Below are 27,648 nucleotides of genomic sequence, written 5' to 3'. Positions count from 1 at the left end.
TGGATGTGTATGAACTATGAATGTGGGCATGCTGGCTTATTTCCTGGCACTGTTCTCATACACTCCCCAGCTACAGAGATTCTTGGCTAGAGTAAAGAAAATGAAGCCAGCATTTGCCGCAACAAAACAGGACTTGGATAATTGTCCATGAGACAAATCCTGGCCTCACAAAATAATCATATTTAAAATAAACCGTGGTTTTACATTATGTCTGAACTGCAGCATCTGAGAAAGTGTGTTATGTCTTGTCAACTTTGTCTATAGCAAGTACACTGTTTTGTGTCATTTTGATTGGTTTTAATTTTTAAAAGTCATGGATTTTGTAAATAATCTTTATCATCACCAGTTAAAGCTGTTGTAAATAGTGACTGCTAATCTTGTTTACTGTTGAGTTATGCATAAATCTGTTCCAAACTTCTGTATTATATAGCCTTTTAACCTACTATTTCAACCTGCTATTTTAACCTACTATTTTCAATTTTTATTTCAATTTTTACTCTTTTCTCTCCGTCTGTAATTTTACATATATGGTTCTACTGAATCAGCTTTCACTTTATCTGATGAAGTGGGCTGTAACCCATGAAAACTTATGCTTCAATATATTTGTAAGTCATAATGGTGCCTTTTGACACTTGTTTTTGCTGCAGCAGACTTACATGTTTACCCTGCATGGAAAAATGTATCACAGCACAGAAATAATTTGAAAATCATCATCACATGATCACTTTTGATTCCCGTTTGGAAAATGCCTTCACATAGACTTTAATCACCAGTTATAGTCCAACTCATGTACAGTGTACACTTGCTTTTTCTTTATACATGTGTTGAATAATTCTCAATTTATATCCAATGCATGTACAATTGAACATGTAATTGAAACAGCATGTTTAGTCCTTGGTTCCAACTATAAAGTGAATGTACACTGGCTGTTTCTTATGTATGCACAATGTACTTGTGTTTACTGTTACACATGAGCAGCACGGCTAAGAACATTTTGCCATGAAAAAACACCATGCCAGTGCCATACCTGCAGGGGCTACAACACATTTAAATCAAGGCTGTCAGACCATGAGCTGTTTTTTGTTGACATTTTTTTTAACTCTCTCCAGGAGGAATTTCTAAAGAAACACTTATCAAAGATTCATTAAGTCACAAAGACATAAAATATTGTTTATCAAGGCCTACAGCACTATATCCTCACATTCTTAGCTGGGTACCAGGTAGCAAACAGGCATCCCCACTTCACAAGCTTATTAGTTTGCTATTGTGTGTCTGGCCCAGTGGGCAGAGTGCTGCTAATCCATCACTAATACGACATTAATAGCCAGCTGCCACGCACACTTTCCTTATGGACTGATCTGTAGAAAAAACCCGCCCTCTCTGTGATTCCATTCTTTCACACGTTCGCCCTGGCCCCTGGGTCTCATGCAGCAAAGCTGTGGGGGTGGGGATGGGGGGGGGGGGAAGCATTGTGTTGTTTGGAAGAAGTTCTTTGATTCAACCAGTGACTCTTTCCTACCACGAGGGCTGAAACAATCTAGATTGGAAGTGGGGACCAGGGAAGGTTGTTCCCTCAGAGCAGGAAATTAATATACAATAGGGAAACAAGAAAATGAAACCTATGCTGTATTGCATGGTACTTTAATTTTCCATTTCACAGTGTTGTTCTAAGGAATTCCATTTAGACATTTTAAAATATTTGGGCAAGATTTCCTCCCCTCCTTTTCTCTGATGGATTGGTATGTCCCAGAGACAGATGTCTTCAGATCTTTTAACATTTGGATGTCTCTAATGCCCAAGTTAAATTAAATACCTCAAGGGGGCTGCGAAGAATTTTGCAAGAGCATTAGAAGCATGGGAGCAGCAATACTCACTTCTTGCTGTAGCTGAAAAGCTCAAGAAAACAGAACCACTTGGATTTTTAATAGGTAAGTGGAAGCAGACTTTTTGTATGTGTGGAATGAGATATTTCAGCAATTCAAACTAAATGTGGAATATATGAACATATGAGAGGGGGGAAAGGGTGACAGAACTTCTGAATTTAACTCCTTTGAAAGGAATCCTTTCTCAAAGTTGTTTGTGACTATGTGAGTTATGTTTTCTGAAGTCCTTAATGTTGCCAACAGTGTTAAAGGAAAGAGTAAACAAAAGCTGGACCTACTAAGTGGCTGCAAATTAATAGAATTCCTGCCACTTCCAGAGCTTCAGTATCTGAACAAATGATTCTCTGGCTGTGTGGGATTTTGGGGGGGGGGGGGGGGGAGAACAGTTGCTGGGTCTGGAAACTTTATGCTTTAAGACAAATAGCTATGAGATGTTAGCGTATGTGAAAGATTTGTCTGAAGTTGCCCCCTTTAGACTAGCTGTTCTAACTTTTGCTACTTCTGAACAAAATTAGGACTTGGGCCTTTTGCTTTAAGATAATGAAAGAAAACAAACATTTCAGCACACCATAAACAGATTATTTTATTAAGGATATATCTTTGTGTGTTCAGTTTTTTTTTAAATTCCTGGTGACTGTTTTTTCCAAGAGAATTAAAATTCTGAGGGTTGGATCTTCAACTGGTTGTCATGAAAACTTCAGTATGTGGTAGCAAAGATAGGAAATAAGGCCTCTTTAAATAAATCACAAGCAAGACTTACTTTGAGCCAGGATTGAGTTCCAGTTTGGAGGCTGGGGCTCCTAGAAAATGTGCAGTAACAATGAAGTGTGCTTGCAAGTATGTGCTAACTGCTCCTCTCTTTCCAATGTGTTACGAAAAGAAACCATCAGACATCTGTAGAGAAGAAAAGACTTCCAAACAGGCTCAAGGCATGAAATTTCTCACAATAGTCACACAAAGTACTTCTGTGTTGTTCCATAAAATTTACACACTGTGGGTTGGAACCACAGGTACTCTTCCACTGGTGGAATGGCATTTCTGTTTGTGAAGGGACATGGTTTTTTACCTGAGACACCTCCTTTGCCTCATTGTTATTAGTGAGGATCCCTTGATCCTAGAGTTGCCAGATACCCGCTGGCCACTGGTGGGGGTTGGAGGGATAGGGTTGCTCTATCTAGGTTGGGAAACTCCTGGAGATTTGGAGGTGAAACCTGGGGAGGACAGGGACCTCAGTGGGTACAATTCCATAGAGTCCATCCTCCACAGCATCCATTTTATTGAGGGGAACTAATTTCTGTAGTCTGGGGATGAGCTGTAATTCTGGGGGATCCCCAGGTCCTACTTGGAGACATTCCTGTTTGATCCCCAGGAATAGAATTTGGAAAGCTCAGCAAGCTGCAGTGGAAGACTGGTGGCTTGAAAGCAGGGCCGGTACTAGGCTTTCTGGCACCCTAGGCAAGTCACCCACTATAAAAAAAATTGTAGGGAAAATGAAGAGCACCAAACTTGAAACTTTTCACATTTTTAATTTACTAGTTTTTAATTTTAATTTTTCAAAAAAATTGTGAGAATAAGTAATTTCTTTTAAAAATTGTGAAAGCTAGGTTGGGAAACTCCTTGAGATTTGATGATGGAGTTTTGGGTAGTATTTTCCCATCTCTAACGCTCCTTAAAAGCAAACCAAAAACACCATTCCTAGCCAGAAAAAGGAATTCTAGATCCCCTACTTGAAGGAAATGCCATGATTCTGTGCACTTAGTAGGTAATATGGTTGCCAAGTCCAATTTAAGAAATATCTGGGGACTTTGGGGGTGGAGACAGGAGACTTTGGGGGTGGAGACAGGGGACATTAGGGGTGGAGCCAAGATCAAGGCTGTGACAAGCATAATTGAACTCCAAAGGGAGTTCTGGCAATCACATTTAAAGAGATTGCACACCTTTTCAATGCCTTCCTTTCATAGGAAATAATGAAGGATAGGGGCACCTTCTTTTGGGGCTCATAGAATTGTACCCCCTGGTCCAATCTTTTTTAAACTCGGGGGACATTTTGGGGAGAGGCACTAGATGCTATACTGAAAATTTGGTTCCTCTACCTCAAAAAACAGCTTCCCCCGGAGCCCCAGATACCCGTGGATCAATTCTCCATTATTTTCTATGGGAATAAATCTCCCTAGGGAATAAAAGAGTTCCCAGCAGACATTTCCCTCCCCTCTCCCCGCTTTCTGATGACCCTGAAGCGAGGGGAGGGCCTCCAAACCTGCCCCCACCTGGGGATTGGCAACTCTAGTAGGTAAGGCTCCTATCAGCTGACAAAGAAAGGCATCTCTCATGTACAATGACACAAGGGAGAAATATGAGGTGGCACAACAGCACTTTAAAGTGAACAGTCTACATAGATCTTTCCCAGTGGTTGTGAGAGAGGACAAGGCTACGGCGATCAGGAGCCAGAGATGAGTGATGGGGAGGGTTCCCTCAGCGTAGCCCCCGAGGCTTGCTGGCGCCCTAGGCAGCTGCCTACTTTGCCTACTCCCACACACCGGCCCTGCTTGAAAGTACCATTCTGTGAGCATTGTTCTGTTTGTGGTACTTCAGATCAAACCTTTAGAACCAGTTCACTGGCTGGCCCTAGACTGTCTGGCACTCTAGGCAAGGGTAACTTCTGGTGCCCCCCCCCCCCCAAACTGATAACATCACCGAGTCACATGGCGACACCCAATTCAGCACTCCTGAAGGCCAGCACCCTAGACAATTGCCTAGTTTGCCTAATGGCAATGGGTCTGCCTGGGTCAGAATTGCAGCACTGGGTTATTGATTTCTGATTTCTTTTGCATTCAAGCATTCACTAGTCAGCCCTTATGTGAAAGATTTGTCTGAAATTGCCCCTTTTAGACAAGCTGTTCTAACTTTTGCTCCTTCTGAACAAAATTAGGACTTGGGCTTTTTTTTAATATCCAAACCTGCTCTCAAAGAGAGCTTTTCTTATTTTCACATTTTAAGAATTGTGCATCACCATTTTAAATGACCTTCAACTGCCATGATTCTTTGAGCTATTTGCTAAAGGGCCAGTTCACACAAAATAAAGTCTTCATGTACCCCATATTCTCTTCCTGGGTCATGTCAATCAGACATGCTTTGACAGTTCCCAGGTGTGTGCAGAAAGAGGGAAATTAAGCCTCCCCCACCACCCAGTGCTATTTTCCCTGCCTGAAACTGCCCCAAGGAGTCACTTTTTCCCTATTGGAGGTTTTTCCAATGTGGATCCCCAGAGCCATTTCAGGTTGGGAAACTGGCATGTGAGAAAGGCTTAAGCCCTGTCTTTCTGTGTGTCATTGTTCCAGTACAAATTGGGCTAGTTCATGCCTGATAATTAAGTTCTAAGCATGAAATTCCCAAAGCACATCAGATTGTTGGGACCCAGGCAGCCATGTGAAACATGTGGACTTTAAATCATGTGAACTAGTCCTATTGTCATTGCTGTAACACTGTGCTGGTGAACTAAGTTTTTATTTCCCATTCTTTTCTGCAGTTTTCTATGGCTTTCAGTTAATGGATGGTATATATGATTTCTCATTCTAAGCACTTACTTGTTAGCACAATGATAAAAAGGTAAAGGTAGTCCCCTGTGCAAGCACCAGTTATTTCCGACTCTGGGGTGACATTGCTTTCACAATGTTTTCATGGCAGACTTTTAACGGGGTGGTTTGCCATTGCCTTCCCCAGTCATCTACACTTTCCCCCCAGCAAGCTGGGTACTCATTTTACTGACCTTGGAAGAATGGAAGGCTGAGTCAACCTGAGCCGGCTACCTGAACCCAGCTTCCATCGGGATCAAACTCAGGTCATGAGCAGAGAGTTCAGACTGCGGTACTGCAGCTTTAGCACTGCGCCACGGGGCTCTTGGGGAGCACAATGATACTTCAGTGTTTTTAACTGGATAATCCTTTCACATTCTTTCCAATGAGCATTATGCATGAAAACTGTTTTACTATGAATGCTATGTATGAAAAGTGATTCTAGGCTGTATAGTTATTCTTTGCAAACATGCAGACAGATGCATTCTTTAATTTACCAGTATCAGGTAGAATGTATTGCCTGTTTTGTGTGCTTGTACAGTCAGCAACGCCTGTTTAAGATCAGGTCACAAGAAGTGATGGCAAGATTAGCTAGATTCATGAATGGACATCAAGTAGTAGGTTGCAATTTAAAAACTGATTTTTGTGGATTTTTGCATTTTACTATATGACCTTTTCAAATTTAGAGGTGGCAGCAGCAGAAAGAAAATGTAATTGTGCGAGAAAATAGTATAATCATATTAATGGACATATCCAGATTCATTTGTGTGCGTGCATCTAAACAGCTGGTTGAAGAGTTGGCTTGCTGCATGCATCCCATGCACAGAATATGAGACAAACCAGCAGGTATCTGGGTGTGCTTGATTCCAATCTCTCTGTCATGCACACACTAATGTTTCTTACAGAGCAGTAGTAAGGGCAAGAGAAGTCTTTTGTGACAAAGTTCATACATACAAACTGGAATTCCCTCCCCCACACCGTGGTGCCACAAATTTTGTTTTAAACTTTCATTACATAGAAACACATCAAGGCACTTGCTAATGTGAAATGGGCTTTGAGTGTGGGTGGAATGGTTCAGGTTTTATGCAGGAAAGGAAGAATATACTACTGTGACAAGCTTTATCTTGCTGGAGCAAAGGAGTTGGTCTCCCCCTGGTCTTCATTTGATGATGGATGGCCTGCCTGCCAGGGGCACTAAAAGGGCATTTGTCCCTTACTGTTCTTTATTTTCAGGGAGATGCCTGGCAGATAACTGAGAGAGTGAGATGAATTACTTCAGTGTTGTGAAGTTCCCTCCTGTGTGATGGAGGCTGGGAGAAAGGAGATGGGATATGACTCTTTGGGAATAAAGCCAAATGGGATGATTGGAGTATTTATGATAAACTTCCTCCTTGTAGTGTGGCTGGGAAGGCTCTCCGGAAGTGGCAGTGTAACATGGGTTTCCTTTGCCAAGGGGCAGCTGAAAGGGATGGGAGGAACTGTTGCTTAGATGCCAGCCCAGTTCTCAGAGAGGATGGCAGGCGCTATGAAAGAAAAGACTGCTGTTTGTAGATCAATGGATTCTTTATCCAGCAGCACCTCCATGCAGCATTCAGACCTGAATGTTTCACATGCATCTCCCAATACTCAGTGTTCTTTGTTAGACAAAATATCAGCAAAGAGCCAAAAGAGCTACCGAGGCCATGTTTTTATTTCATACAGGCCCTGCTTTAATACTAAGGCTCCAAAGAGCTCCAAAATAAGAACACATTGTGAGTCAGTAAGAAAATGACACAGAACATTAACAGTATCTATATTATACTGTCCTTGTGATGTATTACAGTGCAATCCTATTTAGAGATAGCATGGTTTACTCATTGAAGTCATTGGACAAACTGGAATAAGTCAGCATAGGATTACAATATAAATTAAATTGCTGTTTGCAGTAGGGTTGCCAAGTCCAATTCAAGAAATATCTGGGGACTTTGGGGGTGGAGCCAGGAGACTTTGGGATGGAGCCAGGAGCAAGGGTGTGACAAGCATAATTGAACTCCAAGGGAGTTCTGGCCATCACATTTAAAGGGACAGCACACCTTTTTAAATGCCTTCCTTCCATAGGAAATAATGAAGGATAGGGGCACCTTCTTTTGGGGCTCATAGAATTGGACCCCCTGGTCCAATTGTTTTGAAACTTGGGGGGTACTTTGGGAAGAGGTATTAGATGCTATTCTGAAAATTTGGTGCCTCTAACTCAAAAAACAGCCCCCCCCCGGAGCTCTCAATACCTCCAGATCAATTCCCTATTATACCCTATGAGAATCGATCTCCACATAGGGAATAATGAAGTGCCCAGCAGACATTTCCCTCCCCCCCCCCTTTCTGGCGACTCTGAAGTGAATCCGACATTAGGAATCACAGAACTGAGAAATCTGTGGGAGAACACTTTAACCTTCCAAAGCATTCAATGGGTGACCTCAAGGTAGCTGTTTTACTGCAGAGGAACTTCAAGAACAGAATGGAGAGAAATTGCTGAATTACAAATTATTATGAAACTTAGAACAAACACCTCCCCAGGACTGAACAGGGATATTGTTGTTGTTTTTTTATCTCATTACAGATTCTAAACCCACTCTCAGTGAGTATAGCTATACATCCACAGTATTACAATATGTTTCTTTTTTAGAATTGTGTATCAGTACAATTATTTGTATTGACATACTCAAAATAGGGATATTGGCTGTATATCTTATTACATTTGCTTACCCATTTTAACTATATTTTATTGTATTCCTTTTTCCTATGGCAAACTAGAATTATGTTTACATGTTAAAAAGTAAATTAGGCAGACAAGAACATCACTATCCAATGTATTTCTCTTTTAGCTGTATTGACACACTCAAACAGGGACTTTGGTTGCTTTTCCCATTACATATATTGAACCCATCTCCCATTGTTATTGACAGACAATCTCACATTATGACATACTACTGTTTTGTTGCTTTTGCATGCTCATGCTACTCAGATCAAAGGTTTGCTCAATTTATTAATTTTACTGCATACTGCTGTTTTGTTGCTTTCACATGCTCATGCTACTCAGATCAAGGGTTTGCTCAATTTGTTAATTTTACTATTCTGTCATTGTACCATTTTACATTCTAAACCACTGCCTACCAGATAATTTTACTTCACTGTCATTGGTTCTTTAATCTGTACCATGTTGCATTCTGGGCCACTGCCTACCAGCTATGTATGGCTCTGCTCAGCTATGTATGGCTTTGCTCACTGTGCTGGATTCCTCGTCTGATGAAGTGTGCTTAAGAGCACATGAAAGCTTACATTCTAAATAAAAATTGGTTGGTCTTAAAGGTACCACTTGACTCCTGCTTTGTTCAACTGCTTCAGACCAACACGGCTGCCTGCTTGTAGCAGTATTGAATTGCTGATTTTTCAAAACCCTGAAAAATCCCTAATGGTGTGGAGTGGGAGATAGGCATTGCTGGGGGAAACTGATGGCAGGGGAAAAGTGGGGAAATCTGCCACCTGGGGTCCCCATTGTCACTGCACTGTGCTAGCAACCACAGCAGCAATGAGGAAGCCACACAAGCCAGCCCTGGGTGGAAAACACCAGAGACTTATGGCTTGTTGTTGTACAAGGAGCTAACCATTTGTTATCAAGGAGTAATAAACAGCACCCAAACTCAATTTCTTCCCCTTAAGTTAAAAAAGAATAGAAGAAAAAGAAGAATAGACCGCCCTCTGGTGACCCTATGATATAATTATTTTTGTTGTTCAGTCGCACAGTCGAGTCCGACTCTTTGTGACCCCATGGACAAAGTCACGCCTTCCACCATCCTCCAGTCTGCTCAAATTCGTGTTTGTTACATCAGTAATGCTGTCCAGCCATCTCATCTTTTGCTGTCCCTTTCTTCTTTTGCCTTTTCTTTCCTAGCATCAGAATCTTCTTCAGTGAGCACTCCCTTCTAATTTGGTGGCCAAAGTATTTGAGCTTCAGCATCTGACCTTCCAGGGAACAGTCTGGATTGATTTCTCTTAGGAATGATTGATTTGATCTTCTTGCAGTCCAAGGGACTCTCAAGAGTCTTCTCCAGCACCACATCTCAAAAGCATCTATTCTTCTGTGCTCGGCCTTCCTTATGGTCCAGCTCTCACAGCCATACATTACTACTGGGAATACCATTGCTTTGATTATACGGACTTTTGTTGGCAGGGTGATGTCTCTACTTTTTATTATACTGCTCAGGTTCGCCATTGCTGTCCTCCCAAGGAGCAAACGTCTTTTAATTTCATGGCTACAGTCACCATCTGCAGTGATCGTGGATCCCATAAATGTGAAGTGTGTCACTACTTCCATGTCTTCCCCTTCTATTTGCTAAGGTGCGATGGGGACAGATGCCATGATCTTAGTTTTTTTTGATGTTGAGTTTCAATCCTACTTTTGTGCTCTCCTCTTTCACCCTCAACAAGAGGTTCTTTAGGTCCTCCTCACTTTCTGCCATTAGAGTGGAGTCATCTGCATATCTGAGGTTGTTGATGTTTTTCCTGGCAATCTTAATTCCGGCTTGTGCTTCATCCAGCCCAGCATTCCGCATGATGTACTCTGCATATAAATTAAATAAGCAGGGTGACAATATACATCCTTGTCGAACTCATCTTCCTATTCTAAACCAATCAGTTGTTCCATATCCCATTCTGACTGTTGCTTCTTGACCCTTATACAGGTCTCTAGGAAACATGTGAGGTAGTTGGGTACTCCCATCTCTTTAAGGATTTGCCACAAGTTTGTTGTGATCCACACAATCAAAGGTTTTAGTGTAGTCAATGAAACAGAAATAGACATTTTTCTGATACTCCTGTGCTTTCTCCATAATCCATGGAATGTTGGCAATTTGATCTCTAGTTCTTCTACCTCTCCAAAACCCAACTTGAACTTCTGGTAGTTCCCGATCTACATACCGCTGAAGCCTAGCTTGTAGGATCTTTAACATGACCTTGCTGGCATGTGAAATGAGTGCAATGGTGTGATAGTTTGAACATTCCTTGGCATTACCCGTCTTTGGGATTGGAATATAAACTGATCTTTTCCAATCCTGTGGCCACTGTTGTGTTTTCCAAATTTGTTGAGATAATGTGTGCATCACTTTAACAGCATCAACTTTTAGGACTTTGCTCAACTGGGATACTGTCATCTCTGCTCGCTTGGTTGTTAGTAATGCTTTCTAAGGTCCATTTGACTTCACACTCCAGGATGTCTGGCTCAAGGTCATGGTTGTCCAGGAAATTGAGATCCTTCTTGTATAATTCTTCTGTGTATTCTTGCCACCTCTTCCTGATCTCTTCTGCTTCTGTTACCATTTTTGTCCTTTATCATGGCCATCTTTGCACAAAACGTTCCCTTAATTTCTCCAATTTTCTTGAAGAGAACTCTTGTCCTTTCCATTCTATTATTTTCCTCTATTGCTTTGCATTGTTCCTTTAGGAAGGCCTCCTTATCTCTCCTTGCTGTTCTCTGGAAAGCTGCATTCAGTTGGGTGAATTTTTCCTTTCCACCTTTGCCTTTCGCTTTCCTTCTTTCCTCAGCTATTTTGTACAGCCTCATCAGACAGCCACTTTGCTTTCTTGCATTTCTTTTTCTTTGGGATGGTGCTGATTGCTGCCTTCTGTACAATGTCACGAACCTCCGTTCATAGTCCTTCAGGCACTCTATCAACTCTAGTTTCTTAAACCTATTCTTCACCTCCACTGTATATTCATAAGGGATGTGATCAAGGTCAGACCTGAATGGCGTAATGGCTTTCCCAGTTTTCTTCAGTTTAAGCCTTAATTTTGCAATGAGTAACTCATGATCTGAGCTGCAGTCAGCTCCAGGTCTTGTTTTTGCTGACTGTATGGAGCTTCTCCATCTTTGACTGCAGAGTATATAATCAGTCTGATTTCTGTGTTGCCCATCAGGTGATGTCCACGTGTAGAGTCACCTTTTAGGTTGTTGGAAGAGGGTGTTCGCTATGACCAGCTTGTTCTCTTGACAAAACTCTATTAGCCTTTACCCGGCTTCATTTTGTTCTCCAAGACCAAACTTGTCAGTTGTTCCAGTTACCTTTTGACTTCCCACTTTGGCATTCCAGTCCCCTATGATGAGGAGGACATCTTTTTTGGGTGTTAATTCTAGAAGATGTTGTAGATCTTCATAGAACTGGTCCACTTCAGCCTCTTCTGCATCAGTGGTTGGAGCATAGACTTGGATTACTGTGATATTGAATGGTTTGCCTTGGATACGGACTGAGATCATTCTATCATTTTTGAGATTGTAACCCATTACTGCCTTCCTCATTCTCTTGTTAACTATAAAGGCCACACCATTTCTTCTACAGGACTCTTGCCCACAATAAAAGATGTAGTGATCCTCTGAGTTAAATTCACCCATTCCCGTCCATTTTAGTTCACTGATTCCCAAGAAGTCGATATTCAGTCCTGCCATCTTTTGTTTGACAGCATCTAGCTTACCTTGATTCATAGATCTTACATTCCATGTTCCGATGCAGTATTGTTATTTGCAGCATCGGACTGTTCTTTCACCATCAGACACATCCACAGCTGTGCGTCCTTTCATCTTTGGCCCAGCTGCTTCACTCTTTCTGTGGTTACTTGAACGCTCTTCCCCAGTAGCATATTGGGCACCTTCTGACCAGAGGGACTCATCTTCCAGTGCCACATCTTTTAGCCTTTTGTTACTGTTCATGGGGTTTTCTTGGCAAGGATACTAGAGTGGTTTGTCATTTTCTTCTCCAGTGGATCACATTTAGTCTGGGTTCTCAGCTGTGGCCTGTCCATCTTGGGTGGCCCTGCATGGCATAGCCCACAGCCTCATTGAACCGCACAAGCCCTCTCGCCACGTCAAGGCAGCAATCCATGAGAGGGATACAATTATTAGTGAAATTTAAATTATAGTTGTAGCAGAAGATTTGGCATTTTATTCACCATTCTCCAGACCCTGTTCTTATTGTGTATTTGGTGCAAATTTTTAGGTTTGCTTGTTGTGCAATCTTTCTCTTTATTGCTTTGAGAAGGAGCTTCAGAGTTGAGTGTTTCCTCCCCTCAAAGACCTTGACTCTGTTTCATCAGAGGCTGGTCAGAGGCATTGTTTCTAAATGCTCTCTGAAATACATGGGAAGTGGCAATTGTCAGAGGCAGATAACTTATCAATGGTTTTTAGACAAACATTTACTCCTGAGGCCCTAGTTTGCCACCTTTCCTGACAGAGTTCTTGTACCTTTAACACTTGCATTACCAGCTGAAATTTTAACAGGGCGAACTTTTCCCCATAGCTGCATTCTTGTACCTGGAAAGCTTAGCCTGCCTTTTGCAAAAATCATAAAATTCAAAGCTGCTGTGAAAACTAGTTTGGCAATGTCTGAATGTACTTGGTCCAAAAATCCTTTTACTGGGATTAAAGATCAAATATGAAGCAACACTGGGGACAGTGAGTTGCAGAGAGCTGCTACATTATCAATTAGATTTAATAGTACATTTCTGCTAATGGGAAGGGGGTGATTTGGAGCTGCTTTGGAAGGAGAGTGAGAAAATTCAGATATCCACAAAATTGTATGGCAATATTCAAATTCATATTTGAATCACAAAAACAATCACAAAAACACAAAAGTATGCTTACAAAATTAGAAAATAGTGAAATCTACTTGAATAATTTCAATTCGGAAAGCTTCTAATGTGGCAACCTGCTGTTGCTTCAAAGTTGTTTTACATAGCTGTAATAACAGAAAAGTGTCACAGTAATATTCTAAAACAATTTCCAAATGTCCACCAAAACTTCCAGTACATACCCTTAGATCAGTTATAGGGAATCACCATTCTAATATGCAAACATGGCCTCTGCCTACAAAGATTTCCACATGAGGTATCTGACGTTAAATAACAAGACCTGAGGAAGGTATAAGAAATGGGGCATCCTATTGAATGTCAATGAGGCTAAAGATTTAAAGACTCAATAAACACTTTTCAGGTGTTGTAAAACCAATCAATGGTGCCTGTAATGAAGCTGTCAAAGGCAATCCATCTATATGTCAATTTCAATTGAAACTTACAAGAAAGAAATGTGATCTAATGACAGATTGAGACCTGCAGGTTGCATAGGTTGGAATTTATGTATTTAAAAAGCCTCCTTCCGGAGTAATATTCTGGAAACATTTTCAACTCTGTATGACAAAGATTTGTATTGAAACAATACTAAGAACTTAACATTGTCAGGCATGTGGGAATTATTCCTGAAGTGACTAACCATGGGGGAGCCTCTTGTATGTTGCATCTGATTCTAAAAATATGTTCCGAAATCCAAACCTTGACAGTTTCAGGATCGACCCCCCCCCTCATTGTTTTGTTCTATAGGAAGTCTGAAGTAGTTACTTTGTATCAGTTTGATAGTTTCATGCCACTGAAAGTTTGTAATTTTTGAACACCTGTTACAAAAAATATCTGATTACTCATTGAAAACTCGTGTGAATGTATGAAAGCTTTATCAGTGTGACTTAGAGTAAAAAAGTGACTATATTCAGGATACTTGGTATAAGTTTTTTATTTCAATGTATGTATACATAAGTTCAATAAGAGATTCAATAATTGTTCTATAGATGGTACCTTCCATACCATTGTCCTCTTGTTTTCACTTGTTTCTCCAACATTAATAGCAGACCTAATAATACTGCTGTATACACTACAGCAATTCATATTTTTGAATTTTTACAGCAATTCATTTTTTAAATAAACAAATAGTTAAAAATAGGTATGAAAATGCACCTCTGGTACAGCAACAGCAGGGTGCTATGTGAAGAGGTGAGAATAACACATGCATACTCTGTGGCCATTCTGTTTGTTCTGCTGCCTACTCTCCCCTGCTCCTCTCTGTTGCATCTGCACATTGCCACAGCCCCCCCTCCTCCAATCTGCAGTCCTCCTATTAAAGGGCTTCCCTCTTTCTTTTAACATTTAAAAAAAAACCATTGAAGGACTGAATGGGGGGGAGTAATGCAGACCTTAACTCTACCCCCTCCCATGTGGGCTCTGGGAAAGTCCAGATGGAAACTCTAAACACAGTTTTCCTGCAGTTTCATCTTAATCTGGGATGGGGGGAGAGCAGGACTAGTGGTACCAAGATTGGGCACAATGAGTTGGATCCTAAACTGACAGTTTCCACTGATTCCTCCTTCCTGCTACAAACCACCTTCCTGTCACTCCTCAGGGCTCTCAATCTTCCTGGAGCAACATTTTGCAGAGATCAGTGGGCTGCAGTGGAGGGTGAGCAGGAAAGTTTCATTCCACTGATATAAAATATAGGTTGTTTTCGCACTGACCTTAATCGGCAGCGACGTCCCTCTTCACCGCGCAGAATCTGTGCAGATTTCGCACCAATTGCTGCGGAGCACCCGGAAGAGCCGCAAAGTCCCGCGGCTTTTGCGGCGCAAATGGAAACCGCCAAAAACCAGTTTCCATTTGCACCACAAGAGCCGCGGGACTTTGCGGCTCTTCCGGGTGCTCCGCAGCAATTGGTGCAAAATCCGCGCAGATCCTGCGCGGTGAAGAGGGACATCGCTGCCGATTAAGGTCAGTGCGAAAACGCCCATAGTCTGTATCCAACCCAATGTCATTTGGACAGCCCCTTTTACTGCAGGGGCTTCCTGCTGTCCATATGGAAAGAAATCTCTATGTGGAAGGAACCTCTGCCTAGCACAAAAGTTATGATTCTAATCACAGGCAAATATTAGGCCTTTATTCATTCACTTGCTGTCTACATTTGCATCTGTATGACCTTGTGAAACCTGTATATTCTTGCCAGTGAAGAAGCAAGTCATCTTTCAGTTTCTGGCGCCAAATAGAAAGTTGTTAGGTGATTATTAGCTGTTTCACTGAAATAATATATACTGTGGCCCACATTTTGAGAACTAGGTGTGACTGCTGACTTCTAAGTATTCAGTTAGAAATCATGTTCATATATTCCATTTTGGTTGTAATTCTCTATGGTAATGAACAACATCACGCTACATCCTTCATGAAAATCTGAAGGTGTGTACAATCCTTTCTTTACAGGATTTACAGGATGTCTACAGCTAAGAAATCAGCTGGCTGGTTGCCCTCCATAGTTGATAGGCCCCACATTTTCAATCAGATCTTTGTCTCTTCCTTTAGATTTAAAGAAATCACTCCACATTTTATTCTGCTCTTTCCTTTCAACCATTTTGCCTCTGTCCTTAGGTCCTGGGAACCTGCCTCACAGCCTGCTGTCTAATCTTTAGACTGCCCAACACAGTTCCTCCTTCCATATTGCCTGTGTGAAAATTTAGCTCCAGCCAAATTGACTACTGTCCCCTCCCACAGCAACTGGACTGTGAAACTTTTGTTGCTGCAGTTGGAATGTTCTGCTTTGTCACACCAGCTAAGCCATTTGCTGTAAGGGGCTTCATTGCTGCAAGCATAATGCAATATAGATAGCTGGTAAACCTGGTCACTGTACATATACTATGTGGGTGCCACAAACAATATACTTCTGATTTTGATCTTGACCTGCAGTGAACAAGCCCTGAAGGCTTGTTCATTTAAATTGGCATCAGAATTCACATTTTCTTCAGCTGCATATTACACAGTAGGCCAGAACTATACCAAACTGAGTGCAGTTCCCAGAATCAAGATTGTATTTTTTGGTTCATACCCTGTGTTGGTACCTGTTTTGAGATGCAAATTATTTGCTCAAGACCAAGCAACAGCAGTTATTATATTATAATATGCAATAACTATCATAATTAAAATGAATGAACATATATCATATTTAAATAGAAAGTGTTTTGCAATTTCTGTTTTATTTGTTTCTTGGATAGCACTATATAGAAGATTATTCCTGTTTCAGAGGTGGGGAATTGGTAGAGTTGCCAATTTTGGATTAGGGAATTTCCTGGAGATTTCAGGGAAGAGCCTTGAGAAGGGCAGGCTTTGGAAAGGGGAAAGACCTCAGCAGGGTATAATGCCATAAAGTCCACCCTCCAAAGCTGCCATTTACTCAGGGGGGACTGATCTCTGCTGTCTGGTGATCACTTGGCATTGATCTTCAGGCCCCATCTGGAAATTGGCAACCCAAGAATCAAGGTAAGGTTGTAGATTTGCCCAAGATCACTCAGTGGATACACATAAATTAGAAGGTGTTTAAATTCTGATCTTCTAGTCCTGAGCCCCACATTTTGTCCAGTGGTTTGTACCACGGTGATAAAACTGTAAGACTTGAAAATAAGGAGTCCTGACTGTTTCCAAAGGGCAGCAAGGAGAATCTGTGACAGTGAAACTAGTTTAATGTTTCTGGTGTATGGTAACAAAAGAATGAACAAGCAGCATAAAGATGGAAAGTGATTGTTGGTTCTATGCCCTATAGGGGGAAAAAAGATTTTTATGACAACTGAACTAGTATACAGTAGCTGAGCAAGTGCTTCAGAGCAGAAGAAAGTGGATTCACATTCTGCACAGTGTACCATGTCGCCTTTCCTCTCCTTGTACACTATGGTCCTGATCTGCCTTGGGACCTTGCATGCCTGGGAACTCCAGCAAGGAACTCCAGAGACCCATCTGATCCAAAGTCCTTGTGGCAGGTGTGTGCTTACCTCATGGACTTCGTAATGTATGAAACAGTTCTGAGGCTGCAATGGAATGCATGCTATACAGATAATTTTGTTCCTGGAGGAACAAAACTGGGACAGTGACTAATGTGGATCAATAGGAAGGATGAAAATTTAGGAGAGTCAGGGAGTGGAGCTCCTAGATTTCATAAAGAACATTTTACTGTTCCACAATAAGTTGAGCACTGCTTCCATTGTTCCTGCTCCAGTAAATGAGGATATTCTCCCCATGAAATGTTTGTATTTAATGTACTAGTGTGTATTCGTTTTTCTTTGTAACTACTCTGGAAACAGATTTTTGGATGGAAAGGATAAAAAATAAATACATAAATAAAATAGGACATAAGAGGCAGGCAAATCAGCACAGAACAGTCAGAATCTAAATACTGGCAGCCTAATTTGTTTGAAGATTAAAACTATTCCAATGGCAACACAAAAATTAACAAAATTTATTTCAGCATGAATTTTTGTGAGTCAGAATTCACTTTGTCAGATGTACTATTAGGGTTGCTAACCTCCAGGTGGTAGCTGGGGATTTCCTACAACTTATTTCCAGGCAACAGACTAGTTCACCTGGAGAAAATGGCTGCTTTGGAAGGTGGATTCTATGGCATTATACTCCATTTTAGTCCCTCCCCTTCCCAAACCCCACCCTCCTCAGGATTCAAACCCCGCCCCCCAAATCTCCAGGTATTTCTCAAACCAGTCCAGAGCTGGCAACCCTAACTGGAGTCAAATTCATCAGATTGATTTACAGTACATATACAACAGAACGTTGGGTTAGGGGAGTTACAGAGACAGGCCAGTTCTAAACAGGTTTTAACCCAACAAGTTTACTCAGTTTACTAATCATGGGTGTGATATACTCCCAACTGTTGTTAGATAGACAAAATGTAAAATCTCATGCAGGGTGACATGAGATAAGCAGTTACAATAGGAAGTTTAACAGGTATTGCTGAAATCATTATCATCCATAAGTGGTGGGACATGCCTCTGTAACTTCCTATTCTATCTCCTTATCTAATTTCATCCTGCAGTAGGCTTTACATTTTGCCTATCTAACAAAAGATGGGACTCTCTCACACCCATCACGAGTGAACTGATTGCCCTTTGAATTAGATCTAGTTAACTGGTCTCCCTTCATCATCACACCCACCCACACTTTCTGTTGTGTATATAAATTGGCCTGAGAGACTTACACCAAATGCATCCATTGAAGTGAGCTCTGACTCATGAAAGTTTATGCTGAAAATTTTTTGTTAGTCTTTAGGACTACTGTTGCCTCCTAGCAGTGGTACTGAGAGGCTTACTGCTTCTGAATATGGAATGTAGATTTGGTCTTGCCTATGGTATAGAGGCAGACAATGCTTCTCTGAGTCACTGATGAGCAAAGCCATAGAACTTGGAGAACAAGAAGCACCAGCATCAACCACACTGCTTATGGTTGAAGCAGGATTAAAACTGGCTATGAGGGCTGTGATCTTAAAACAGCATCCTAAATCCAACAAAGCTGAATCCAGGAAACAGCAGCCCTCCTTTTGAATAATTTTGTTTCTTTCTCTTCCCAATTTATGTGTAAAATATTTCATATTTCTGATCCATCCCTGTTCTGTTCCACTATATAAGATTATTGAAGAGCAATGGTGACCATTTATGTTGTGTACTACCATGTTATGTTATTAAGGTGCAAGTGGACACTTAGATTTCCTTTAATTGAAAAAAGGGAGCTCACTATGATCAAGTGTGAGGAGAACCCCTGATCTTTTGATATTTAACGCCAGGATTGCCTTCCTGCTCTTAATTGCTGCTTTGCTCAGTAAATACTTAAAATTACAAACTAAAAATGGATTTGACACCTGCTTCCACATGTGTTGTCAAGGACAGTGACTTCAATCTGTATGTAAGCAGCAGCAGAAGAGATTGGATTTATACCCCACCCCTCACTTGGAGTTTCAGAGCAGTTTACAATCTCTTTTCCCTCCCCCTCCCCTCCGCATAACAAACACCCTGTGAGGTAGGTGGGGCTGAGAGAACTCTTGACAGAACTGCTCTTGAGAGAACAGCTCTAAAATAACATGTGACTTACTCAAAGTCACACCAGCAGGTGCATATGGAGGAGTGGGGAATCAAACCCAGTTCTCCCAGATTCAAGTTTGTGCTCCTAACCACCACACCAAACTGGCTTTCTTCACAGTTGATGCAAACTCATGTCTGAGTATTTTTGATTTAATAACAGAGTTGAATTGGCTGGTTTACTCGATGACATCTAAGAAAACTGATGGCAATTTTGGTAGAAGAACATATGGAATGGAAAAGTGAGATGGAATGGGGTTGGGATGCTTAACCTTTCTTCTGCTTACTGCCTTTCCACTTTGCTAGTGTGGATTCTGCAGCAGTTCTTCACCCCAAGTTGCATTTCTCCCTGCAGTTTCCAGATGCATGTTTTCTGGAGTATCTATGGAATCCCAGGAGGAGAAAGATGGTGTAGGCAAAAGAGTTGCAATAGAACAGTGGCGGGAAAGTGTGAATCACCCTGGATACTCACTGTTTCTCTGCTTCAAATTACTTACTCCTGAAGTAGCTTTCCTGAAATGTAATGGTTATTATTCTAGTTTTGTCCTCAGTACAAAAAAAGCTATTGTAAATAGCAGCCCGGAATGTGATTAATTGTATTGATTAATAGTTTTAAAATATGTAAGAAACTATTATATTTGAATAGCAGTGAAGTCCTACAAATAGTGGAGGGCAAGGCTCAACGTATGGTTGTACTGGACTCCCAAGCAATATTTTGAGTACACAAACATTCCAGTTCATTGTCTGTAAGGCAATATGAGTATTAACTTGGATCTTGCTGCAGTAAAAATACTGCTGTGCCCTTTGTTTACAAAGGATCAGGCACTGGGGGATTTCTGTTTTCCTTTTGCAAGAGCCCGCTCCCTCCCCAATCCCTCCTGCTTTGATACCATGTGTCAGCTCGTTCTTTTTTGCCTGGAAGGATTTGGCTGTGCTGATTCTACTGGAGCTCAGAAGGTGTTGCTCACCTGCCCCTCCTCTCTGACTCAAGTCAAAACAAGTAATGCAATTTCTTTGGCACAGCCAGAGCAAGACAGTGCCTGGAAGAGGGAAGCAGCCAAAGGGTCGGAAGTGTGTGCTTAACAAACTCCAGCAATAGCAACTTAGATACTCGAAAATAGAAATCTAGCTGAGCTCCTTTTTGTTGGTCATTCTCCTGCTATCAATTAATCTGGATCCAGAACTGAACCTAGCAGGTAAGGGAATGTTGCTGCTTTTTGTTTCCAAAAAGAAAAAACTTGATGTTATGCACTCCTCTTTCAGTTTTGTAATATTTAGGTATTAAAAGGAAGTTAGAAATATAATGGAATCTGTTAATGGTGGTGATGAATCCAGTAATATCTGGTTGTGTGTTTAAAAAAGTTCCAATTAAATCACTGACTACTTCTGTTTTTGTACTGGGTCATTTAACATATTACAGATTCACTATATGGGTATCACTTATATGTAAGAATCTACATACTACCTATACACAGACTACCATGTGTCATATATGCAAGTTCTCTCTCCGCTGATTGGGCCTTTCATATATATACAGATGTGTTGGAGATGTAATTCTACACATAAGTATTTTTGTAGAGGATGTTCATCATGTGACTATTCTACACATAAGTATTTTTATAGAGGATTTCCGTCATGTGAGAAGCAATCTTGGCTAACCCAGGAGGCAATCCATCTTTGTTTTTAGAGGGCAACAAGGGACAGCATATGGCCTCTTTTGGCTGGTGGCCATAAAATGGAAAGACAGCCCAGTAGATGGAGGCTGGGAAGAGATCAAAAGGGAGAAAGATTTTTTTAAAAAAGCAATCAGTATCTCCTTTGATTTTCTTTCATAATGGGATGAAGAGGAGTTTCTGTAGCAGGAATTATATGGGTGGAACAACACAGAGGATTGTAACTTTGTAGTATAGCCCTATATAAAACAAAGGGAGTACATATGCCTTCAATAAAAGGATAATTCATCCTAACAGGATAATATACAAACAGCATAGTTAGGCTGTGTGTGTGTGTGTCCAGTAGATGAAACTGGGCCAGTTACAGGGTGTAGCTGGCTGGTATCAGATGTTCATTGAAATCTACTGGGCATCCTATGCACAATATAAATAAGATCTTAACACCATAGCTCGAAGTTTGTATTTCCCCCACCTTTTAAAAAAGAAAAGGGAAGAATCCAGTCTGATAAAGAGCTCCGGATAACTTGAAAGCTTGCACAATGTGTTGTTTTATTTTGGTTGGCTATAATAAAAATATTGCCTGGATTTTGTTTTTAGAGAAATCCAATATCAGGAAATGCCAAATATTAGAACCCCCCCCCCCAACACACACACACCTAGTATCAGCATTCAGTACGCACTAGTTGAGATGTTGAATCCTTTTCTACAAACTTCCAGTTGCTTTTAGGCTTTCCTGTTTTCTTTCAGTCAGTAGTAGCTGATAAGGCAGACTGCAGCCTTATGCCTGCATAGTGCAGTTTAGCAGCCCCCATGCCTCTGATGCTGTTTCATGAACCTACCAGTGAGTACACTGTGTCCGTCTCCCTCAGTCACCACCCAGCAATGGCAGCCCCTTTTTCTAATGCACTGCCTCCTCACCAGCTGCCCCTGCTTTATGTCCCATGGAGGATCGCTTGTCCTGGGCACCTCCAAAGATACCCCCATCTCCACATTGGTCCAAGTGAGCCATAGCTAAATAAGTATTATGCCAATCCAATAGGTTACTTCAGTATTAACAATGAATTTATTACACATCTACAGCTGGCATACAAACCTTGTGAAGGTATAAGCAGCTATGCATGGTTGTCAGCTTTTAAACTGGACCCTCCAACTATCCCTTTAAATATTGATTTGGTCTGCAAGCAATTATCAGTTTATCTTATTTAACTGAATGCGATGAGAAGCATTTACTGCCAATTTGCACTCGGAAAAATCTCTGTTTAAAGGGACAGGACATCTTTCCTGTCTAGTTTTCAACCTCAATAACTATCAATGGTTATTCTAAACTCTGTCTCCAATTTGTTTATTTATGTATTTACTCCATTAATGCCTTGATTTTATTCCAGGGAGGGGGGAACCAAAACAGAGTAGATAATTATTTTCCATTTTATCTATATGGCAACTACTATAGGTAGGTTAGGTTAAGAGCATGTGACTGGCCCAAAGGTCACCCAGTGGGTTTCCTTGGCAGAGCAGGCATTCAAACCTGACTTTCCCAGAACCTAGGTGCTCTAACCACTAAGCAACACTGGCAACAATACTCACTCTAAGCTGGAGTCTTGTGACCAAAATTCTGCTTTGTGAGCTACTGCCATTAAAGTTGTGAGCTACTTCATAAATTAGTCTGCTCTAGGGCCATTTTTCCTGAGCTAAGACAAAAATGTGTGAGCCAAAGGCTAAAAAACTGTGAACTAGCTCACATTAACTCAGCTTAGAGGGAACACTGGTTGGCACACTAGAACTTTTTCTAACAGTGTGCTTTAGTGGTTAGAGTGTCAGACTAGAAGGAACTGGGAGACAACAATTCAGTTGCCCACTTTGCCTTGAAAATTACTGGATGATGTTGAGCTTGTCACACTCTTTTAGGATAACCTTCCTTACAGGGTTGTTGTGAGAATGCACCGGGAGAAGGAAAATATGGTTGCTAGCCAGTTGCTGGCAACTGTGGGAGCCTTTGGGCTGGTGGAGACTAGCATAAATGGTATTGGGTAACAATATTGCCAGTTGAAAACCCAGGACTGATGTTACTTCCAGCAGGAAGCAACATTGTTCCCCCTCCCTTTTTGCCCCTGCTGCTCATTCAAGCAGTGTTGACACTGGAGGCAGAGGGTGGGAGGTTGCCTGTCACAGTGGAAGCCATGTGTGCTGCCCTAAGATTTTTGGAGAAAAGACAAGATAAAAACATGAGAGATGAACAAAATCAAGGAATGAAAAGCAGCAGAGAGAGAGAGAAAGGAAACCAATAAAGACATTTTCATTTTCTTTTTGCCTAGCTTTTTCTTATTTTTAAGAAACTAGCTCCTTATTATACCATATTTGCCCACAAAAACTTAGTTCCCACTTTTCCATTATGTCATTTCCCCCCATTACATAAAATTCAATACAGTTGAAGGGTATGGGGAATGGGCTCCCATGTGCAATTATGGAATGGGTGGGGAGGTTTGGGGGGGGAACACCCCAAGTGTGTGTGTGTGGGGGGGAAGCAAGGATTCCAGATATAAGGTATCTGGGAGACTCTTTCAGTAGGATAGTGATGAGCATTGTGATTTAGTATGGAAATTATAATGTTGCAATTGTTCAATTAGTTAATTAAATAATATCTCAACTAATCAGCATAGCAGTTCTACTCTTGTCTCCATGATCAGGAGACAAATTAAGAGGAACTCACTCAATATTTGTTACTTTTAATACTGCTTAGGATGTGGTTTAAACTTTTCCTGACTCTGTGGGAGCAGGAGGACTTGGGTGGGCTTTGAGTCACAGTCTGGGACTGAACACCCAGCAGACCTTTCCAGACACACATCATTGCACAATAGCTGTTAATTGAGTTTCATGGGAAGACAGAGATTGAGACATATTTTCTAAGGTAACATTTTGGTTCCTTTAGTTAATTGTAAAGATTTTTTAAATGTGAAAATAAACTCCCTCCCCTCCACCCACCAGTTGGTGCATCTGTGGTAGGCTACAGATTGTCATTAGGTGTGTGTCTCAGTCCTCTGTTGGCTAGAGCTTAAACTCATGATATCACTGGGGACTATCAATACTGTTTCTTCTCCCATGCTTGCACAATCATATGTATTATTTTATATATGTCTTAATTCTCTAGGGCTCCATGCTATGTTCTTCTAGCCAGGGGCAGACTTGGAAGTGAAAATGGCCCAGAAGCAAGCCAAGCTGAGTGGCCTTGGCTGTGTTCTGTGCTAGCCCTGCGGGGCCACTCTATTCAGTGGTGTCAGCAGTGGGCATTGGCTCACCCATTGCTTCCTTCTGCTATACTGGTAGCAGTACAGGAGGAGGCAGTTGGTGAGATGATGCCGGTGACCACTTGCTGTTGAGCCAAGTGGTCACTGAGGCACTGGTACAGTGACTGGAGTTTGGCTCTACTTGTTCCTTGCTGCCAGTAGCCTTCTAGGGCTGTAGTCAATTGGGAAATTTCCATGTACATTCAATGGCCACTCTGCCCCAGTGCAGGAATGCTCAAGTAACCTTCCCCCACAGTGATGCACCATTAATTTGTTAATCCTTTTACATCAACTTCAAAAATTGTTCTAGACTCTGTACTTCATTTTCTTTAGCTCAGAAATGTGCATTTCTCATATTTTAAAAAAGTTACTGACTGTCTTCCTGCACACCCAGCTACCTTCTTCTTTTAGTGAGGGTATTCCTCCAAGCACTCAAGCACTCAACAGATGTAAAGGAACAGGACATTGCACTACTAACACCGGATTCAATTAGTGCTGTTACAGAATTTTTATGTTTGTTTTCTGGAAAGCCCCTGAGTGTGTCAGTAGGTCAAAGAATGTGCTGGCTGCAGACATATCCTGGGGGAAATTTTGTCAGGCTGAGCAGCTGGACAAGAAAAGCACATAAGAGATTTTTCAAAACTGCATCTGGGATACCACCCATACTTTAGCAGTCTGGGCTTCTCTGATTAGTGATTAATTTGCTTCTGGCCAACATTTCTTGTGCTGTGGTAGGGAAAGTGCAGAAATGTAAAGGATACTCAGGCTGAGTTGTACAATCATCAGCTGCATACTCAGCAGTATAGTCACATATTTCCATTAACTGGAACTCTGTGTGACAGGACTGTATGCATGGGGCAGGTTGCCTTCAGGTGCTGGGAGCGAGGGAGGGGCCAACCAGTGGGTGAGGAATCCCCAGAAGATCAGCCCTTTGATTGTGGTATTCACTGCATCATGAAAATGGCATTGTACCATGGGAAAGCAACTCTCACCTCATGATGGGTACATGTTATATATGCTAACTTCATGTTGTACACCACTACATGCTCAGCAGCACTAGATAAGCAATGTGGAAGAGGTGCTTAACTCCTTCATTGCTGTTTCCCTTCTCCAGAGCTGCACTCCTAAGAACAATTTGCTGAGAGTAATCTCCATTGACCAAAATGGACTTATTTCCAAGCAGATCGGTTTAGGATTTCTCCCCAAATAACTCCTTTCTAATTGGCTTTTTGATTGCAAACACGTATTTTAAACTATGAGGTAATTTGGAGCAGGACATGCCTTTAGAGCAGGGCTCTTTAGCTTGGAGAAACGTCGACTGAGGGGTGACATGATAGAAGTTTACAAGATAATGCATGGGATGGAGAAAGTAGAGAAAGAAGTACTTTTCTCCCTTTCTCACAATACAAGAACTCGTGGGCATTCAATGAAATTGCTGAGCAGACAGGTTAAAACGGATAAAAGGAAGTACTTCTTCACCCAAAGGGTGATCAACATGTGGAATTCACTGCCACAGGAGGTGGTGGCGTCCACAAGCATAGCCACCTTCAAGAAGGGGTTAGATAAAAATATGGAGCAGAGGTCCATCAGTGGCTATTAGCCACAGTGTGTGTGTGTGTGTGTGTGTGTGTGTGTGTGTATATATATATATATATATATATATATATATATATATATATATATATATATATATATATATATATATATATATATATATATATATATATATATTTGGCCGCTGTGTGACACAGAATGTTGGACTGGATGGGCCATTGGCCTGATCTAACATGGCTTCTCTTATGTTCTTATGCCAAGGATTAAATTCCTTTTTCCTCAGCTGCTTCACTTTCACTTGCCCCCAGGGTCCCAACTCTGAGCTGGGAAATTCCAGGAGATTTGGGGGTGGAACCTTGTTGGAAGGATGGAGTTTGGGGAGGGGAGAGAACTCACTGGGGATGTGATGCCATAGAATCCACCCTCCAAAACTGCCATTTCCTCTGGGGGAACTGGTTGCTGTAGTCAGGAAATCAATTGTAATTCTGGGAGGACTTTAGGCCCCACTGGGAGAATGGCAATGGTAACCCCAATTGCCCCTTTGAAGCTGACTTTCTTTTCTTTAAGAGTATTGGAACTCTAATAACAGTTGCATATAATGTGTACTTAGCCACTCTGTTCTGTAATCATACATTAAAGTTAAATTAAGCCAAAGATGTGCACAGACGCGGTTTATTGTTCTGCCCATGCACCCTTCCGCTCCCATCTCATTCAGAGTGCATTTAAGGTTGAAACAAGCTGATTCCCCATGACATAGAGTATAGGATTGAAGGTGAATTGGAACTTGTTTACCACCCACAAATTGGGATTCTAAACTAGTTTAATTCAGGTATAGAATCCCAATTTGTGTGGAGTAAACAAGATTTCATTCACCTTGGAGCCTGGCCCAACTTTATACCTCATGAGGAACTGGGGTTTATTTCAAACCAGGAATTAATCATGCTGTGTGTGAGAAGGGAGTGGGAGAAGTCATGCAAAATCTTGGCTTAAATGGAGCTTGTTATCAAATTAGCAATCACAATAGAAACCTAATTATGAAATATAACATTTTGGTTCTTCATCAAGGTATGAACAGTTTCTCTCTGAAAGCTTGGAGACAAATTTAAGGCTGATTTAAATATGCAACATGCATGTGATAGAATGTGAATATGCTGGAACTTGCTTAGAGCTTGCCTGCAGTGATACCAGAGAAGTAGGAACTTGAGAAGGAACAAACTAAATGGGAAATCCCACGAACTGTGGGCAACTGTTATGCTTTTCATTCCAGTCTTGTCCCCTTACCAGACTGCTTCTATAGCATGCTTCTACGTTTGGTATCTGACATATTATGTATGCACACTGAAGTAAAACAAAAACTGGGCTCTGTGCCCAAAGAAACTAGTTGTTCTTGGGTTGAAGCACCAAGAAAGTGAGATGTGCTTCCTTATTGGCTGCCTGCAGCAACTTTCCTCTTACCAAACAAATAGGCCGTATGATTCTCATCCAAGTGTGGCAGGCTTGTTTGGCATTGAAGAACACAGTAGGAAACAGTTTTATTATTTATGTGGAGGACTGTATCAGGCTTTTCTTTCATATATATTAACTATGAAAGAAGGTCTCTGTTTCTCTGCAAAGCCCTTTGCTTGAAGTCTTTTATGGTGTTTTGACAACTCTGTTCTCTTAATCCAGGCCAGTGTTTTAGACTGCCCTAGTCCACTCTAGAACTTGATACGGGCAGAGCAAGGAGAGAGGAAGTTGTTCTCACTGTCACTCCAGACAGAAACCCCTTTCACGTTACCATTCTAAATTGGATGTTATCTGTTGTCGGCCTAGTTCTGAGTAAAGCAGACCTGCAGCCACAGGGGGGCCTGTGGAGGCACTGCCGCCAGACTTCTGGGCAGTGCCCCAAGGGGTGCAGCCTGCATTGCCCCCCCCTTTTTTGCCAGAAGAGAGCTTAAGAGAAGCTGCAG

General features: G+C 41.5%; 1 protein-coding gene across 5 annotated transcripts in view; it reads left to right on the top strand.

Annotated features, from left to right (window-relative positions):
* The first annotated feature begins 1,775 nt into the window (after positions 1-1,775).
* Positions 1,776-27,648, top strand: part of INAVA (innate immunity activator) — a 65,854-nt gene continuing 39,981 nt past the window's right edge. For 2 of the 5 annotated variants that reach the window (XM_060231572.1, XM_060231568.1), the window contains exons 1-2: positions 1,777-1,928; positions 20,215-20,387. The gene's annotated coding sequence lies outside the window, so the exon portion shown is untranslated. Of the gene's footprint in view, positions 1,929-20,214; positions 20,388-27,648 lie in introns of all 5 variants that reach the window. The other 3 variants (XM_060231570.1, XM_060231571.1, XM_060231573.1) reach the window with 2 other exon arrangements.

This window comes from Heteronotia binoei, chromosome 2 (genome assembly GCF_032191835.1).
Source record: "Heteronotia binoei isolate CCM8104 ecotype False Entrance Well chromosome 2, APGP_CSIRO_Hbin_v1, whole genome shotgun sequence".
NCBI classification, from domain to species: domain Eukaryota; kingdom Metazoa; phylum Chordata; class Lepidosauria; order Squamata; family Gekkonidae; genus Heteronotia; species Heteronotia binoei.
Note: the sequence above shows the minus strand (reverse complement) of the source record. Positions and strands in the feature narration are given on the sequence as shown.